This window comes from Notamacropus eugenii, chromosome 2 (genome assembly GCF_028372415.1).
Source record: "Notamacropus eugenii isolate mMacEug1 chromosome 2, mMacEug1.pri_v2, whole genome shotgun sequence".
In the NCBI taxonomy this organism is placed as follows: Eukaryota; Metazoa; Chordata; class Mammalia; order Diprotodontia; family Macropodidae; genus Notamacropus; species Notamacropus eugenii.
This window is the reverse complement of record NC_092873.1, coordinates 42,234,213-42,250,167: the sequence shown is the minus strand read 5'-3', so window position 1 is coordinate 42,250,167 and position 15,955 is coordinate 42,234,213. Positions and strand designations below refer to the sequence as shown.

Below are 15,955 nucleotides of genomic sequence, written 5' to 3'. Positions count from 1 at the left end.
ATTCTATTTCATCCTTACTTAAAGAAAGATGTTTTAATGGAAATGCTTGATATTATGTTGAAAGTGACACTTAGAAAGCTGGTCTTTTTGACATTCTGAATGTGTTTTTCTAGTGTCTGAATAATTCAGTAATTGTTTATCACTGTTCTTGATATTGAAGAAGAAAGAAAATAAGTCAGCATTCCCTACTTTTAAAACAGCTCAGTCTAATAGGGGAGACATGGCATGCACACAAATAACACAGTAGGGGATATGTGGGAGAGATATGAAGTACTCTGAGAGCTCTAAGAAGAAGGAAATTCTTTCTGATGGTGAGGGCAGGGGCAGGAGGTGGGGAGTGGGAAGGGAAATCAGGATATATTTCTTAGGAGAGAAAACTCCGTTGGGGGAAAGGTGCTCCAGTGCATGATTGTTTGATGGGTAGTACAATTGGATCCTTTGCAAAAGGAAAACAAGATTTCATCCTTAGGGTTCCTCTTCCTTAAATATGAAAATTAGTTTGTTATCCAGTTGGTGTAGCAGGTAAGCTGAGTTTATAACAAAACATTAGCGTGAGGGGTATTTTTTTTTTTTGAGTAGTGAATATTTATGTAGCTGTCACCATATTATAAAATGTATTGTGGTTAATAATATAATCATTCTTTTTCTATATTCTATATATATAGTCTATATTCTATATATATTTTCTATATTCTATATAGTTCTATATTCTTAATATAATCATCTTCCAAGTTTTAGGGAACTTGTAACTTAGTTAACTTGTCTTTGAAAATGGGTGGCTATGAGTAATACATTTTGCCTGAGTGTTTAGTGATTTATGGAAGGGTACATTAGAAGGCCATGTAATAATGCCAGCAGATATTGGGATAAACATGTTCTATGGAAAATCCATATTTTTCTCCTAGTTATGTTTTAGAGAGCAGAAAGTATTTGTCATCTGCTGGTTGGGATCTAAGTCAATCTGAAATTTACTTTTGAGGAATAAAATTGTCTCCTCTCTGTTTAACATACTGGTTCAGTAAGAATGAATTTGGAAGCACCAAGTGTCTGCCAGAAAGAAGAGCCTGCTCTTTGAGACGCATCAAAGATGGCAAACTGTGGTGTAGGAATCAGGGAGAGCTTGAAGGACAGTGGTAAACTCCAGGGGAAAGAAAAGTTGGAGGTATCAGGGAAACTTGCGTTCTCCAAACAGTGAATGATGACCTGGTTGGCTGCTGTCAGTGGTCAAGTGGTGAGGAGATCAAAGTCTGCTGGGAAGGAAGCCACTTTTATTTGCTTGGGCTGTGAGGCAGAGGTGGTGAAGGCAGAGCTCTCAGAATCCTTTGAGATCAATGCCCATATACTGGAGGGAGGGAACCATCTAAAATTTTGAACGTTTTTGATTTTTGAATTTTGGAAAACTATAGAATTATTATACTGTTATGTGAAATATTATTTTTAGTAGAAAACAATTATACATCAAAAATTGAAAAAACCTACCAATGTCCTTTGCTGTCAGCAGTAGACATTCCCTTTTTCTGAGTTGTTTGGGAATCAAATATTTTTATATCTAGTCATATAAGGCAAGTAGGGGGTAGGTTGTACCCCACCCACCCCCATCCTAAGGAATCCGGTGGCAGCCCTCCTCTTTATTTTTTAACCATGCACAATTCTCTTCTTATCAAACCCGGATATATGTTTTGTGATTCTGAGTTTGCCAACTGATTTTTCTTTTTGTGGTACCTCCCTGTGATGGTACTGATGATTTTGCTTTCTTTTCTAACCTGCAAAATCAGAATGTTGAACCAGATGATCTTTTAGCACTAACATTTTATAAACTTAGGAAGATGCTGCTATCCCTGACATAGTATTCAATGAGGCATATGCTTTAAGATTGTCTTTCATGAACAGTCATGTTAACTTTGAATTTTTTCTGTGTTCTCCCAGCTCTTTTCTTTCTGACCTATGGTATATGTTTTTATTGTGACTGGTCGGTGCTAAGGAATTAATGAGATGATTGTAGAATATGGTATAGTGTTTGTCTGATCTTATTTGTCCGAACTGCCTTCTCTTTAGGCCTTGGGTAAAATAAATACCTAGAACCTGAAGCCTCTCCAACCTGTTGCTCAGCTTTCTCAGTGGTGATCTGACCTATGTCTCCAACCACTCGTTTCCTGGAGTGAGGACTTTGACCTCACAGAGGAGTGCCAGTATGATGTGTTAAGTGGATGGACAGTTCAGAAATGGTTTAGTCCTTGAAACAGCTTTACAGTGGAGTGGGGAGGAAGAACAAAATGAGGTTTGGAATGGTTACCCTGATCTGTTTCTTACTGGTGTATGTTGGGTTTGACAAAGACAAACATCCTGTGAATCAAAACAAGGATTTATGTAACAAACAAACACAAAAATTAGGTAGGATAACAAAAAAAAAAGTAGGAAAGGAATCCTTTGAGCCACTTCTTACTTGCATTTCTGCAACTGGAGGGGGGACACACACTGAGACATGCCTTTTGTTAGCCTACTGCATTTCTGATCTTCATGGTGTACATGCTGTGTTGTAATGGGGCAGGAGGCACTTCTTTCTCTCTAGCTCTGATCTCCTCCTCAGCAGAGTGAAATCACAGATGACATTGTGCTGGCCATTTATTACTCCTCATATTGTGGTAATTCAGACCTTTCGCTGACGCCTTTTTGAGAGACACCACCATCTGTGAGAAGGAGCATATGCTAGAGGCATATGAATGACATTGTAGTGGGCCGTGGAAGAAGAGTACTTGAGGAGATCTCTGGGAAATGGATTGAGGAGCCTCAAAATTATTACATCTAATAGAAGCAGTGTAGCCACCGGATATATTCAGTAACGGATGTGATATAATTGTTATAATGGGATTATTTAACTACAGTCTATCCATAGCCAACTGTCTGTGTTGTTGTCAACCTTGAAATTGGCAAACATTCTGTTGCTTATTTTGGTATTATGGCCTTTATTCCTACTTTGCAGATTGTATCCTAGGGGAAAATGGTATTTGAAACTCTGGGACTTAAGCTTAGTTCTAGGGGTGATTTGAGAAAGTTGTGACTGCCTATCTGTGCATCAGTGAGAGGAATGAACTGGCAGGCTCTTGGTTTGTGTGGCAGGCATAAGCTGGTAGAGAGTAGATTAGGAAAATGAGACAACTTTCATATTTTTCTTGGATTGGGGCTCTAGGACACCTTTGAATTCACTTACAGAGAAACTTTTAAATTGTCTGGTTCTTAAGAGTAGAGTTTTTGATTGTCTGGGCCTTTAAATTGTTTTTGCTATTTCTTCCTTCATTTTATTGGTAAAGATAATTTCAACTAATCTATACAGCTACAGAATGTGACAATTACCAAAGTTGACTTTTAAGTTTGATCTAAGTTATGAGTTGATATAATTCCATATAAACAGTCCATGAAGAACCAGCACATGTCCTTTTACTTATATTTGGCCACTTACATTCTCATTTTGATTCCCAGAAAGATTCTTTGTCTCTTTGCTGATGTGGTGGGTGCCCATTACCCTTCTCTCTCCCCTCTGACCCCCCAGCTCTTGGGAGGTCTCAGCCTCCTGTCTCCATATTATTACTTCTCAAGGTGACTGAAACCTTCACTTTTCCATTTCCTTTCCTGATGCCATTAGAAAGAGCCTCAGGAAATCCATTCTCAGCAGATACAAGGAGTCCTCACTCTGTATGCTGAGACTGAATCTAGAGGACATAAGACAATACGTTTTTCTTTAGAAACCGTTTTACTGATGATAGTACCAATAGCGGGCTTCAGTTGAGCTTATGAGCTTTGCTGGATGCTCTAACAAATTCATACCATCTTTTAATTTTGTATCTGTTGGAAATAAAATGCTAAACTCCAGACAGTCTTTTGGAGCTCAACCCTTTGGTGAGTTGGAGGCCTGCCAGCATGGAATTTTTCCTTTGTATCTGTGGAGAGTTCTTCCATTACCATCATTTATCCAGAAATGCAGTTTTTAATCACTGGTATGTTACTGCAAAAGAAGCTATTTTAAATCACCTGCAAAGCCAGTTGATGAGAATCCCTGCTTCTCTCTGATTCTGCAGTTATGTCTCATTTAATCAGATGACAATTGGATAAGAACACTAAGAATCAGTTTTACAAACAGAGAAATCAAGGTACAGCCAGCTGACAAACCCTCATTAAACTCTTACTTTTATCAGGTGTTGTGGTAGGTACTAGGCATACAAAGACAAAATGAAACCATTCCTGCTTCGCCACAGAGCGTGCATGAGACAGACAAAGCAAATGGAGTGTGACTTGCAAGGCACTACCAGCTGAGGGCGGGGAAAGATATGTTTCGCTTGTACTGTACAGGTACCCAGAGGGGAGCTATTTTATTATCCACATAAAAGACAATAGGAAGAAGAGAGAGGGTGTGTGTGTGTGTGTGTGTGTGTGTGTCTGTGTGTGTGTGTGTGTGTGTGTGTGTGTCTGTGTGTGTGTGTGTCTGTGTGTGTGTGTGTGTCTGTGTGTGTGTGTGTCTGTGTGTGTGTGTGTGTGTTTATATTACCAGTTCAGTGATTATAAAGAAACTGAGGTAAACAGTTAAGTGACTTGCCTAGGGTCACACAGCCAATAAGTGTCTGAGGCTACATTTGAACTCATGAGGATGACTGTTCCTGATACTAAGCCCAGTCAACTGCACCACCGAGATGCCTCCCAGTAAAGTACAAAAGAATGAAAAACTTTCAAAATTTAAGTTTCTGAAAGGTTAAGGACCGGATCAGGAGTTGTAGCAATTTTTACTTTAAAAAAGCATCAAAAAGGGAAATTCACCTTTCAAAGTCTGATTGCAATGCAAAATAAAATTGCCCACCTATCTAGTTGTCAGTCTTCTCGATTTCACAGCAGAAGCCTATAGTTCAGGGATCTGCCAAGGCTGAAGTATGCTCTGCTGCCACACCAGCCCATCAAGGAGAATACAGTGGGGATTATTACCCTTAGTAACCCTGGAGGGTAGAAGTTTGCATACGAGATTGGCAGCTGTCCCTTAGGCAGTTTAAGTAGAAGGATGACCCAGTTTCCTGGAATCACTACTGCTGGGTCAGATTGACTTCTTAGAGCTATGCAGTGTTAATGCAGTGGTTTGGTTTTAGTCCTTTAGAAACATTTCACCTGAAATGGGACCCTGCCCTCTCCACCTTGGTGTTTATTAGGAATTTTGAGTCAACACATGAAAGTGCAGGTGTGTTGCTTTTTGAAGCTCTCACTGTTGGAGCTTTCACTTTGAACCTGCTGGTGCCCTGCTCATTGCATGTTATTCACTCTGTATGTGAGGTTTCATCCTTTTTGCTGTGGAGTCTCATGGAACTCAATGAAAAGGAGAGATTGCTGGTGTTTTGTTGTTTTGTTGCTTGTTTGAGGTTTAAGCTGTATATACGTGTGAGCAACAGTAGCAGGACTTGGACTCTTAAGCCGTGACTTAGGGATTTGCCCCAGCCTCAAGGTGCTGGAGCATAACTCGTTTGTAGAGTAGGGAATGACTGCCAGGGTGAGAGAGCCACAACCATGATTAAGCTCTCAGTACTTGGAAAACAGAATCATAAGCAGCATGGCATGTGGAAGTTTTATTCTATTCACAAATGAAAGTAGCCTCCCTTTCTTTCTAGGGCAACCTCCTACCTGAAATCTGTCAGTGTGTAGATGGCATTCCCCTGGCCTCTGACCATGACTCTGCTGTGCATCCACTCTTGGGTCAAGATGCTTTTTCCAGATTAAGCACTCCCCCCAGTGGTTTTCCTTTGATTTTATTTTCTTTATTAGAGTTTGTACTTTACTATAAAGTATTCCTTTTAAATGTATCAGCAATTTTATTTTCTACAGTTTTCTCAAAACATTTCCTTACCTTCATTTGGGGTTGAAGAGGCAATAATTTTCTTTGTGTATGTTTCCAGCACAGCTGACCATTTCTACTCCAAAAATGACTGGTTTGGGAAGTGATTTCTGGCAGTGACTGGGATCTGCTGCACTTTCCCATTTCCTTTTCTGCTGCTATTAGAACCTCCAGTCTCTCTTAACTGAGATGCAGGTCTTTTCTCATTCTCTGTGTTAAGACTGAATCTGGAGGACACGGACAGAATGTACTTTTTAATAGAAACAGTTTTATCAGTGGTGATCCCAATGGTTGTCTCCAATTGAGTTTATGTAAACTTTGCTGGGCTACTTTCAGTATGTTCCAATGTTGTATCTATTGGAAAATGAGTGATGAGCTCCAATTAGACTTTTGGAATTCAGCCCTTTGCTGGATTGAAAGACTGCCATTTTTTCTCTTTTTTTTCCTTCTTTGTGTCCCTGAAGAGGTTTTTTTTATCATCCTCATTTATCCAGAAAAGAAGTTTGGTCAACTGAGGAATGAGGTCAACCGAGAGAAATTAAAGTACTAGGATAACATTGCAGAGAAAATATTTCCCCACTTGCCATAAAGATTTTGTAGAAACCATCATTTAGGCTAAAGCAGGGCTTGATGGAAGCCAAGATCTTGGATTAATTTTCTCTATAATTTTTTGCAAATGCAGGTAATATCTGCTAAGTGAGAATGCTACTATTCGATTTTTTTCTGGGTTTGAGGAAGATTGTAGATTTACTTCAAATGCTCTTGGAGGTATTTACTTGATTAATATTAACCAACACTTTCTGTTGAGATTTCTTCCTTACTCTTTGGGAGAAGTCAGATGGCAAGGACCGTCCTTCTTTTGTCTTTTTACTCTCTGTGCCAGGTGTTGAGAGGGTTGTTAATAATGCTTATAGGTCTGGGTTCTGCAGAACCGATGATGTTTGCCCTCATAGTAAGCAGACATCTGTTTTTTTCTCTTTTGGTTAGAGTTTTTATGCATTCCATTTCATCTCTTTTGGAGTATGAGACAGTTAAGAGCTCTCCAATATGAATGAAACCTTTTTAACTTGCCCCAAAGTAGAAAACTTTAAAGATACATGTTTTCATATTCTCACTTTTTGACTCCTTTGTTGTTGTTGTTAAATCCATTTTTAAAAGGAGTTTAAAAAATTTACTCTGCACCTTTGAAAACAAAGGTTATCAACTGAGGTCAGTTTACCTCATTCTTAAATCTTAACTTTGGGTCCTTATGAAAATGATCCATGTTGAGGTTTTGTGTCATTACTGTGACTCAGGAGATGAGAGTTACATTTGATGGTAAAAGACAGACTTACAGAGGTTTCTATGAGTTATATTCTAAGGAACTGAGGAGTAAATCTAGAATACCCTCAGCATTGTTCCCAGGAGTCTTTTCTTTGGAAGGCTGCATTTTTGAAATCTCTTCAGTGCAGCTGTTGTTCTGCATAACTAGTTTACAAATAGATTTTTCTCAAAGCGCAATTGATTTACTAGGAAATGATTAAAATGTAAAAAACGTCTCAGAAATAGAGAGAGTCAGGTGCTTGCTAGATGTCAGGCACTGTGCTCAGCACTGGGAATACAAAGACAAGCAAAAAGAATCAGGAAGCTTAAATCCCAAAGGGGAAGAGAACACAGCAGAGAACTGAAGGGGAAGGGGCAGAGAAAGATCTCACCTTGGGGAAAGGTGTTAGAGTTCTGAGATTCAGCAGCAGAATGGCCCCCCAGTGGAATGATCAGCAGAAGGATCTTTGCCTCAGTATTTTTAATTTGAAAGATCAATAAGTGGTACAGATACATTCTTTTTTTTTTCTTAATCCAGAGTACAGGAATTTTTTTCTCCTGTTAAAAACAAACATCCCTAATAGCTTTCCTAATTAGTTGCTTACTCTAGACCTAAGGTTGGCCCACAGTTCCCTTCCACTTACCCCCTGCCTCCCAGTTAAGAATGGTTTTTGTTCTTTAAAATAAAACTTTGGTTTTGTAAATGTAAATATCAAAAAACCGTTCTTGGATTGGGTGGGGTGTCACCTGGCCTGTAGTTGGCCACCTTGGTCACCCCTTTCTGATACCCTGCTACTCGTCTAAATAAAACCTATTGTCCTTTTTGTTGGCTGTGTGCAGTGAGGTCTGATTGGTATTCTATTAATCATAAGATATGATAGGGAGTTATAGAGAGAATGGAGTCACATACGCATGCATACTTACATACACTATTAGAAAATATACTCATGGACAGACTGACTTGTCCATCTGTCGTGTGTCACAATGTGATTAGTTGATGGAGTTGGCCCACATTCTTCGGTGGATGGTTAGGCCACACTCTGTTGAGTGGTTACAGACCTCTTCCATAATTCTTTGCTATGTTTTAGAGCTTGCTGGATTGGTTAATAAGCTTTTAGTTGAGTGTCTACTTGCTGCCAGGACCTAAGTAGCTCAGTTAGAGGTAGCTACTATCGATGCACAGCAGCTCTTTGCCATCCATCAGTGGGGAATTTTTCTTGAACTTGGGACTTTACTCTGGAACTGCTTCATCACAGTTGGAAACATGTTAAGCGTGCATAAAGGAGTAGTTTCCCTCTTTTATGTCTTTCCTCATTTAACAGAGGTAGCTATTTTATATCTTTTAGTTAATCTTGAAGAATTTTGATGTATGAATGGAATATACCTTTTGGAAGAGAGAGCCTTTAATGGTCATTTTGTTCTGCCTTCAACTGTCTCTTTGTAATTTGGAAAAAAAAAAAAAGCAGAGTCCTATCTTGTGTTCCCTCCATTTTTTAGTCATGTGATAATAAGTAATAAAGATGTCTGCTGTGAATTAACTTTTGGGAAAACCTGCCTCTTCCCTAGCAATACTCTTATGTCATATACATATAATATGTAATATATAACATGCTCTTATGCCATCAGTAGATATTTCTATAGATGATCCTCCTAAATAATTATATTCAGATGGAAAATTGAGAAGAAAGATTAGGAATGCATATATTCTCTTGGTCATTAATGAAGGCTGAAATTTTGCATCATTAATGAAGGCTGAGATTTCATTACCTTAACAACTTTCAGCATTTTTAGCATCCTCTCCTCAGGTGCCTCAGGGCACCAACGCCTCCTCTTCCTTCTGCTACCATCCTGAGTCACAGCCTGGCTGCTTGATCCTGCAGCAGACACAGATCTCAAATATTCAGAGATCTTACGACATGGCAGACATTGACAACAAAGAAACTGAGCTTAACCAACAATATATGATGGATGTTGAAAAAGTGGAAGAAGAAACTGGTAAAGCTGCAAACTGCAAAGCTCATCAGTTCATTGTTCAGATGATGCAGAATCCTCCAGTTCTTGCAGCTTTTCGAGAAAGATTGGATGGTTTAGTGCAGGTGTGGGGAACCTGTGGCCTCAAGATCCTCAAGTATGGCCCTTTGACTGAATCCAGACTTCATAGAAGAAATCCCCTTCATAAAAGGACTTGTTCTATAAAACTTGGACTCAGTCAAAAAGCCACACCCAAGGACTTAGAAGGCCACATGTGATCCCCACCCCTGGTTTAGGGGGAGCTTGTACTGGATACATTGAAAGCTCGCCAAACATTGTTAATCTCCGTGTGAATGCCCTCGCAGACCTTGAGGTGTGTGAGGTGACTTCAGGTAGAAGCAGAGTTTTATGAGGAAGTTCATGTTCTTAAAATAAGGTGTGCTTTTCTTTACCAGATGCTTTTTGATAAGAGAAATGAAATCAGTGCAGTTTATGAACCTCTGGAGGAAGAGTGTGAATAGAAAACAGATGATGAAGAGGTTTCAGAGGAAGGGAAAGCGAAGGCTAAGCTTGAAGATGAGAAAAAAGATGGTTTTTGGCTGACTTTTTTTTTTTAAGTTGACTTGTTCAGTGATATGGGTCAGGAACATGATGAATCTGTCCTGAAGAACTTAAGATATTAAAGTGAAGTTCTCAGATGCTGGCCAACCTATGAGTGTTACATTAGCATTTCACTTTGAACCCAATGAGTATTTCAAAAATGAGGTATGAATACATAGATTGTGTTTGTCCTTCGTTGCCAAAGAAGACCGTGCCATCAAAGAAATAATGACATCACTTGCACTTGACTTTGTTTTGAGTGAGGGAGGGTTGTGCAGGTCACCAGCCTCACTTCTCCTCCAGAGCCATCTGAATCCAGTGACCAGATATTCATCAGGATGACTGGAGATGACCCAGGATAAGGCAGTGGGGTTAAGTGACTTGCCCAAGGTCACACAGCTAGTGAGTGTCAAGTGTCTGAGGTGAGATTTGAACTCTGGTCCTTCTGACTCTTGCACTCTCTCCACTGCACCACCTTGCTGCCCCTATGAATACATAGTGGGTGCAGTTAGAGCCACATGATTCTTATCCTTCTCCTTTGATGGACCAGAAATTTTGAGTTGCACAGGGTGTCAGGTAGACTGAGAAAAAGGGGGAAAAAAGTTGCTAATGATTCTTTCTTCAGTTTCTTTTCTCCTTCTGAAGTTCCTGAGAATAAAGACCTGGATGATGATGCAGAAACTGTCCTTGCTGCAGACTTCAAAAATTGGTCGCTTTTTACATGAGCATATAATCCCAAGATTAGTATTATACTTCACAGGAGAAGCTACTGAAGATGAGGAGGAGGAGGAGAAGAAAGAAGGGAAAGAAGATTCTCATGAGGAAAATCATCTGAAATATGACCTGAAGAAAGAACTAAGCCAGCCAGGTACAAGCTGCAGTGAGCAGTGCATCCTGTGGTCTTGAGGATTACTTCATTGTCCCAGCCTAAACACAACTATTAGCTCCCTGCTGCCTTGTGTTTCGTACTTTTTTGGTAGAATCAAGTACAATTTTTGTTAAAAAAAAGAAAAGAAAATAAATTATCGTTTAAGAACCAGTTCAAACTATAAGTTCATTCTACCTAGCATTTTAATAGTGTAATTTCTGCTGGAAATGTAGAATACAGGGAGTCTTCTAACTCCTGTCCTTTGCTACATACATAACTTGATTCTTTTGATGTCTTTTGTCATGTATTAGACTATAACTGTGAATATTATCCAAACTATTATATTTGAGACCAATATTAGCTTAGAAAAAAAATCCTCTTGAAGAATCAACTAAAGTATTATTTTCAGCCTAGTGGTCTGCTTGTACTAGCTGTGACTTTATTCCTTTGTTAGAAAAATGTACTTGTACTAACTAGGAGACCAAAAGCATTTTGAAATTTGATTTGAGAAGAAACTAGTATTTAATTAAGAATTTTCACTAAGACCACCTAATGTTCATAACAGTCCGCTTATTTTTGCAATTTTAATGTGATGTAATGCTCTACATAGAAACTTATTAAGTTTATTTTTACTGCTGGGGTGTGAATAAAACCTAGTATTTTCAAGATAAGAAAACCTTTTATTTCTAGCATAACTGATTTTCTTTTGTATACTTTGTGTAATCCACTGTTTTGTTTTTTTTCTTTTCAGTACTATTTTTATGTCTTTAATAAAGCACATCTGAAACAGTGGTGTTAGACTCAAAGTGTGGCAGTTCTGTTGTCTTTGGTGGAAAAAAGATTTGCTACAAAAACCTTTGCAGAACTTTTCTGTCTTCTCTTTGTTCTTCCATTTTCATCCTTAAGAGTATTTGGGATGACTTTGTTTCATTGATGTCTGGCCAAGGTTTTTGTTTTTCTTTTTTTAACCTGGTTTTCCCATACACTTCTTTTCTTTAGAGGTGATACTGTTTATGACCTTCCATCGTAGTTATCCAGAAGATTTAACAATAAATTTCCGTTTTAGACTTGTGTTGTTTTTGGCTGCTGTCTCCTGTAGAAAATAAGTCAAGTGGTTGCTGACTAAAATATTTTTAAGGTTCGTTTTGTCTCTGTTAAAGGCAGCTGATTTGTAGAAGTTAAACTTCTGTGTGAGAAGATCGTAATCTCTGTTTATGACCTTTATCATCATCATCATCATCACTCACATTAACACCAGTTCACTTTCTGTTTTTCATTGTCAGTAACTTGTTGAATAGTTTGGGATTGAACAGTTTCAGGTGCTTTCCATTTCTTTTTTTTTTTTAAACAATTTTTTTTATTTTGTAGTGACTTTACTCTTTGCATTAATTAATGTTCTGGCTGTACATAAATTGCTAATTTACTAATGACTCCCACATCAGTAACAAGTTTTGCTCATTTATATTAAAGAGTTTTTGTGCTGTTACTACTTGGTTCTTATGCCCAGCTTGTGCTGATTCTTTTCCAAAGGTATATAGACAGGAAACTTTCTCCTTGTCCTCTTCAAGTGTTTTTCCTATTTCATTCCTCATTCTTCATTTCCCCCCAATACTGTATAATTGACATACTCACATATTTCTAGCTTTGTTTTGAAGTCATTGCATCTAAAACCATAAGTTGACTTAATACAGAGAATATTGCCATGCTTTCAAAGAATTTCTCTACCTCTTCTTCCTCTGCATTAGATATTATTGCAAAAGCTGCTGTTTTCTTCAAGGGTGTCTTTGCAAATATCATGAAGTACAAGATGACCAAATCCCCCATGAAATGATGGTTCTTACTGCCTTTGAGTACGGAATAAAAACCAAACCTGTTAACTCCTCTCTTTGCCTTTCCAAGATGAACCTATAATGCACCCCTTCCTTTATCTACAACTTTTTTTCTTGTCATTTATAATAATTGTCATCATTGATACAGGTGATCTGTATGTTGATACAGTTCATCCACTCCATGAGTTTTGGACAAGGCTCTAAGATGCAAAGTAACTACCAATTTGGTAGAGTTGATAGGATATCTTAAAAAAAAAAAAAAAAAGAATTTTCTTTACTGGTTTTGCCTTGCTCTCTGTAGAAGCCAAAAAGGCTGAACAAAACTGAGAATGATTTCGTAATTTTCCTTTGTTTTGTGCGTTGCCATGACCAATAGATTTATTACCCAGTGACTGGATAGCTGGTGATGAGCCTCTACATATTTCTGTTAGGCTAGTCCTCCGAAAAGAGACTTTCATGGTATAGTACCTGTCAGATATGGAGAACCTTAACTGAAAAGAAAATAGATTGTTTTTCATACTATAGGCTTCGGGGAGCCAATTTTTGGACAGAATTATAACATGGTTATACCATTAGATTTAAAAGATTAGCTTGAGATATATGTAGAAAGTGTGTTATAAAAAGGAAAGGATCTCTAGGGAGACCACTTAGGAGGCTAGCATAGAAACCTATTCAAGAGCTACTGAGGACCTGACATAGGATTGTGGCAGTCAGTGACATAAATGTGTGTCATTGGTTACTAGGGAAGAGAATATGGATGATGAAACATAGACTACTAGAAAAACAACAGAAAGCATGTGCCTTACAAATGTTAATTCAGAAGTATTGTTTTTTTCATGTAGAAAGGCTAGCATGTTATTAAAATCTCAGCAAAGTAAAGATAATTCCTATATAAAAAAGCAATTGGAAGGGGAATATCACAATGTGCAGCTCAAATTATTGTTTCTAAAGCACATGAGTATAACTCTAATAGTATGGTACCTTTACATACTTAGAAAAAGAATCTGCCAGCAAACATAGGAAAACTTAAAACCAATTGCCCTGATTTGCTTCAGTTTTTCTTTTTAAAGAATTCCTTCTGCCACTGTTTTGTTTTGGTTTTTTACTGGAAACCTTCAACCCAAATTGTCTTCACTTAGAACACACTTCTCTAACAAATGTTGAGTCATCCTGATTAAATTAGTCTCTTCTTGGGCTTTTATATATATTCAAGTGTGCCTCAGTAAAACCCCAAGTTACTGATGTTGTTTTATAACATCTTGAGTCCTTGATTTACTTCTGTTTTTCTTTCTTTTAAAATTTTAGTATTTCTTTTATATTTCTTTGAATTTTTCTTTTAAGAGGAAACAACATTTAGCTCCATATAAAAATAGAGGCAGATGTTCTAATGGAAAGATTAATGGGCTTGTAATCAAGAAGGCCTTAATTCACATTCCACCTCTGGTGCTAGCTTTGTGGCCGTGAGCTAATCACTTAGGTCCTCAATTTTCTCGTATACAAAATGGGTTTAATAATAGCAATAGTATCCACCTCTCAGGATGAATATATCAAATGCAGTAACACAAGTAGAAAGCTTTGATAAAGGTGCCCCTCCTCAGGCTAACTACAGAGTGATGATCAAGTCACCACCCATCTTGAAGGCCACGTAAGCCATAGAGAGCTGTGCCTGATCCCCTTTACACAAAGGAAACCAGCCACAGATAAAGGGAGTTTTACTGAAGTTCCATATGTCCAAAGGACTATCAAATTGTACATACCTTTTGACCCAACAATATCACTATTAGATACGTATCATAAAGACGTCAAAGGAAAAACAAAACGACTTATTTGTACAACAATATTTATAGCAGCTCTTTTTGGGGTAGCAAAGAATTGGAAATTGAGGGGATGCCCATCAATTAATGAATGGCTGAATGAGTTGTAGAATGTGATTATGATGGAATGTTAATTATAGTGCTGTAAGAAAGGACAAAGGGGATAGTCTCAGAAAAACCTCTGAAGACTTGTCTGAGCTGAGCGAAGTGAATAGAACTAGAAGAACATTGGATAACAATAATAGCAGTATTTTAAAAATATTTTATTTTTTCCAATTACATGTAAAAGCAATTTTTAATATTTATTTTTAAAAATTATGATTTCTAAATTCTCTCTCCTTGCCCTTCCCCCTCATTGAGAAGGGAAGCAATTTGATGTAGGTAATACGTGTTCAGTCATGCAAAACATTTCCAAATTAGTCACAGACCTCCCCCCCAAAGAAACCTCAAGAAAAATAAAGAACATTTTAAAAAGTATGCTTTGATCTGCATCCAGATGGCATCAGTTCTTTCTCTGGAGGTGGATCGAATTTTTCATCTTAAGTTCTTGGAATTGTCTTACATCGTATTGCGGACAGTAGGTATGTCATTCGCAGCTGATCATTGAATGGTATCGCTGTTACTGTGTACAGTGGTCTCCCTGTTTCTGCTGACTTCACTTTGCATTGGTTCATGTAAGACCTCTCAGGTTTTTCTGAAATCATCCTGCTCATCATTTCTTACAATGTAATAGCATTCTGTCACAGTCAGGTACTACAGCTTATTCAGCCATTCTGCAGTGGATGGGCACCCCCTCAGTTTCCAATTCTTTGCCACCACAAAAAAATTTTTGTTCATATAAGACCTTTTTCTTTTTCTTTGATCTCTTTGGGTCAAAGAGTGTGCACAGTTTTATGGATCTTTGGGCATATTTCCAGATTGCTCTCCAGAGTGGTTGGATCTATTCACAACTCTAACAGTGCAAGTAAAAGCAATATTGTAATGATAATCAGCTGTGAAAGACTTAGCTCCTCTGATCAATACAGTTCCAAAGGGCTTGTCTTGAAAAATGCTATTTACCACCATAGAGAGAACTGATGAACTCTGAGTGCAGATTTAAGCATATTTTCTTTCACTTCGTTTTTCTTGCTTTTTTTTCCACAACATGGCTAGTGTGAAAATGTTTTACATAATTTTATATCTATAATGTGTATCTTTTTTTTTTGCCTTTTAAATGGGCAGAGGAGGTTAAAGAGGGGAGAGAATAGGAAACTGAAAATAACCATTTTAAATTAATAAAAAATAAAATCATTTCCCAATGTGTAAAAAAACCCCAAACCACAAAAATTCCAGATGTTTCTCATCTAAGGAATTACTTACTCTCTTAGAGATTTTATGTGGGCAAATTTACACTCAGATAAATTTCAGTATCTTTATAACTTATTAATAGTTTTGTAAAATAAAGTGTGTTAGCCACACAGTGGCAGATTGAAGAGAGCGGTCAACCTTGGAGTCAAAAAGACTTATCTCACCTTTGACCAAGTCCCTACTTGTTCTTATTGTTCTTCCTCTTCCTCCTTCTCTCCTTAGTTTATTGGTTTGCCTTATTTGGGCAGGTCACCTGACTCCACAGGGCTCCAGAGAGCTGTCTGAAGCTGAGATGTGCAGCAGAGGCACCACCACCACAAAATGTCGTTCTTCTCATTTGGGCCCAAACAGTACCTACTGT

General features: G+C 37.9%; 1 protein-coding gene across 18 annotated transcripts in view; it reads left to right on the top strand.

The window, feature by feature from the left end:
* Nucleotides 1-15,955, top strand: part of NCOR1 (nuclear receptor corepressor 1) — a 190,599-nt gene that overhangs the window by 92,457 nt on the left and 82,187 nt on the right. The window lies entirely within an intron of this gene.